This window comes from Saimiri boliviensis, chromosome 9 (genome assembly GCF_048565385.1).
Source record: "Saimiri boliviensis isolate mSaiBol1 chromosome 9, mSaiBol1.pri, whole genome shotgun sequence".
NCBI classification, from domain to species: domain Eukaryota; kingdom Metazoa; phylum Chordata; class Mammalia; order Primates; family Cebidae; genus Saimiri; species Saimiri boliviensis.
This window is the reverse complement of record NC_133457.1, coordinates 304,154-308,305: the sequence shown is the minus strand read 5'-3', so window position 1 is coordinate 308,305 and position 4,152 is coordinate 304,154. Positions and strand designations below refer to the sequence as shown.

Genomic DNA, 4,152 nt, shown 5'->3' with positions numbered 1-4,152 from the left:
AATTCTCCTGCCTCAGCCTCTTGAGTAGCTGGGATTACAGGCATGCACCGCCACGTCTGACTAATTGTTGTATTTTTAGTAGAGATGGGGTTGCACCATGTTGGCCAGGCTGGTCTCGAACTCCTGACCTCAGAAGATCTGTCTTCCTTGGCCTCCCAAAATGCTGGGATTATAGGCATGATCTACAGCGCCCGGCTGCTTATTCACTAATTTCAATTCACTAGTATTTTTAGTATCCTCTGCCACTGTATTCCTTCCCCAACCCCCTCTGTTATAATCTTCCAAGCTTTATGGCAGTAACCTATTTTTTTTTAATTTTTGCCAATATTAAAATTTTGAGAAATGTTAAGCCATGATTATGAGTGTATGTTTCTTTATAGTAAGAATGCTGTCTTGATTGTGTGTGTATCATCTGCCCTCTGACCCTCAGATACCACAATCCCGCTAGCAGCTATGTTTATTCTCCCCTTTCTGTGCTACCTGGCTTACCTGGTTCTCCCTAAGTATTAGGGAGTTTTCCTCAGGTGTGAATTGTAGTCTCTGCCAATTGGTATTTGTACTTTTTTTACATTGCTAATAATTTGATACCATGAAGGATGGTTTTTGTACCTAATTCTCAAGTATCTCTTATTTGTTTGCAGTAGTGTTCTTCTGAAACATCATTGGTTCATGAGGAAGTTGCAGAAATTCTTCAGGAGAATTCAAGCTTTTTTTTCTGGAATTTAGAGAAGTGCTATTGAATAGAACACAATATAATGTGAACCATTCATTGATTTAAAATCTTCTAGTTACAACATTAAAGAAAAATACGATCCGGCCCTTGCGATCCAGGGTCGCAGAACCCACGCGATGAAGTGCGTGTTTGTTACCGTAGGGACCACCAGCTTTGACGACCTCATTGCGTGTGTGTCAGCGCCCGACAGTCTGCAAAAAATCGAGAGCCTTGGTTACAGCCGACTTATCCTGCAAATTGGTAGAGGAACGGTGGTACCTGAACCCTTCAGTACTGAGTCGTTTACCCTGGATGTTTACAGGTACAAGGATTCCTTGAAAGAAGATATTCAGAAAGCAGATCTCGTTATTAGTCACGCAGGTGCAGGAAGCTGTTTGGAGACTCTGGAAAAAGGCAAGCCACTCGTGGTGGTTATAAACGAAAAGCTGATGAACAATCATCAGCTGGAACTGGCAAAACAGCTACACAAAGAGGGTCATCTCTTGTATTGTACCTGCAGCACGCTTCCTGGGCTGTTACAGTCAATGGACTTATCAACACTGAAATGTTATCCTCCTGGCCAGCCAGAAAAATTTTCTGCATTTTTGGATAAAGTTGTTGGATTACAAAAATAAACACTAAACTCTCAACACTTTTTAAAACAACCCCCAAATTCAACCTATGGAATGTGATTAAATCAAATTAAATACATAATACATATTTAGAGAATAATATAGTTAATAAACTACCTACATCTATAGAACGTATAGGAAAGCATTTCGGTCCAAATCCTAATTGCAGTTTAGTAAACTTAGTAGATTTTTTTTCTAATCTTCAGTATGTAATGAGCATTCACGGGTTTTATCCTAGAATCCCAAGTGGATTTAGAATCATGGAAATGAATGACATTTGAAAACTTTGACAATGATTATAAATATAGTTAGTTTGATGTTCCTTAGAATAAAAAATAAAACAGTAACAACTTTAAAAAATTTTACATGAGAGGCTGGGCGCAGTGGCTCAAGCCTGTAATCCCAGCACTTTGGGAGGCCGAGGCGGGTGGATCACGAGGTCGAGAGATCGAGACCATCCTGGTCAACATGGTGAAACCCCGTCTCTACTAAAAATACAAAAAATGAGCTGGGCATGGTGGCGCGTGCCTGTAATCCCAGCTACTCAGGAGGCTGAGGCAGGAGAATTGCCTGAACCCAGGAGGCGGAGGTTGCGGTGAGCCGAGATCGCGCCATTGCACTCCAGCCTGGGTAACGAGAGCAAAAACTCCGTCTCAAAAAAAAAAAAAAAAAAAATTTTACATGAGAATCAGCATCTTTAGCTTTATAATCTAAGGAGCCAAATTTAAAAAATGATGGATTATGCTCTGTGAAATAAAAAGTTCAATCATTGCCTAAAAATGATGATCAAGTTAGTTGATCTGTTGTACTTGGAAAAGCTACTTTTATCCTGAAGAATGGAGTGGAGTGGATATGTTCACTATTTTTTTCTAAAACACACATAGAAAGTGATAAAATAATCATGGCTAATGTCAAAACTTTACTGGTTTGAGAAGAATCATCAAAAAGGACTTAAACCAATAGGACTTACTATTGATTTTTAAGGATGCCCTTTCACAGTAGTGATGAAACATTAACTGTAATAGAAATTTACAATTTATATGTTTATAAAATTAGTTTTACAAGTGAACAATAAATGATCTGATACATATAATGGCTTAAATATATGGTTTTAAAATTGACATAACTTGAGAAAAATACATTATAAAGTTCTTTCTGACTAGAGTGTATGGTCTGAAGACCTTTACAATAGACTAGATTATCCTTAAATATCTATAGCTCTCTAGTAGAATGTTAAGTTATAGTTTTCCTATCAAAATAGAACATTCACTATAAAGACCTACCTTCCATTCCATCATATTATCCCAAAATGCTAAATGTTCCAAACATTTTACTTGGAATATATTTTATCATGTTTGTGTAGGCTTATTTTCCTGTTTGTGTTTTATTTAGGCTCATATTAAAATAAATGGTTACTAGTGTAAAAAAAAAGAAAAAAGAAAAACACAGAGAAACAAGTGAAAATCATTTTAGTGGCAATACTTTAACTCAATATATGTAAAATATTTTAACATGTAATCAATATAGAAATTATTAATGGGATACTTAGAATACCTTTCCCGTACTAAGTTTTCAAAAGTCAATGTGTGTTGTACACTTACAGAACATCTGAATTTGGACTGGCCACATTTCAAGTGTCGCATGTGTCGAGGGGTTATTGTGCTAGACTTTGTAAGCCTAGAATTTGTTTTCTGATGATAGTCTTCCCATATTTAAATTTGTAGCCAATAAATTACTCTTATTTTAGGTTTTTATTTTAAAAGTTATTTTTAAAATCTTGCCTCTGCTTTTTAAAAAAATATTTTTAAGAGACAAGGTCTCTTTCTGTGACCTAGGCTGAATGGAGTGTAGTGGTGCCATTATAATTCATTGTAACCTTAAACTCCTGGACTCAAGCAATCCTCTTGCTTCAGCCTCCTGAGTAGCTAGGACTACAGATGCACACTACCACACCTAATTGTATTTACCTTTTTTGTAGGGATCGTTTGTTTCTTCCTTTTTTTTTTTTTTTTTTTAGAAAGAGAAAAAGAATAAAGAAGAGGAAGAGAGAGAAAGAGGAAGAGGGAGAGAGAATGGGGGTATTGCTTTGTTGCCCGGGCTAGAATGCAGTCTAAATATGGGTATGCCTATAATTGTCCTTGATAATGGAGACATGAAAGAAAATGAGGGAAGAGAGTAACAAACAAGGAGCCAACCAACATTTCGTTTAAACTTCTAAGTTGATATGATGTGGTACTGATAAGAGTGTATATTTTGTGTAAAGTGGAGAGCTCTATAAATGTTAATTACGTCCACTTGTTCCAGATCTGAGTTCAAGTCCTGGACATCGTTGTTAATTTCCTGTCTCATTGATCTGTCTAATATTAATGTTGAAGTCTCCCACTATTATTGTGTGGGAGTCTAAGTCTCTTTATAAGTCTTGTATGTCTGGCTATTCCTGTATTGGGTGCGTATATATTTAGGAACTTTAACTCTTCTTGTTGTTGCATTGATTCTTTTATCATTATATAATGTCCTTCTTTGCTTCTTTTGATCTTTGTTGCTTTAAATACTGTTTTATCAGAGGCAAAAATTGTAACTTCTGCTTTTTATTTATTTATTTTTGCTCTCTGGTTGGTTGGTAAGTCTCTCTCCATCCCTTGTTTTGAGTCTTTGTGTATCCTTGAATGTGAGATGGGTCTGGATGCAGCATACAGTTTTAGTTTTTTGTCCAAATTGCCTGTCTGTCTTTGAATTGGGGAATTTAGTCAATTTAAATTTAGAATTAATAATGATATATGTGAGTTTAATACTGCCATTTAATATTAG

At 36.1% G+C, this 4,152-nt stretch overlaps 1 pseudogene; it reads left to right on the top strand.

Annotated features, from left to right (window-relative positions):
- The first annotated feature begins 647 nt into the window (after positions 1–647).
- On the top strand, positions 648–3,062 carry LOC101034815 (UDP-N-acetylglucosamine transferase subunit ALG13 pseudogene; annotated as a pseudogene).
- Positions 3,063–4,152: the final 1,090 nt, after the last annotated feature.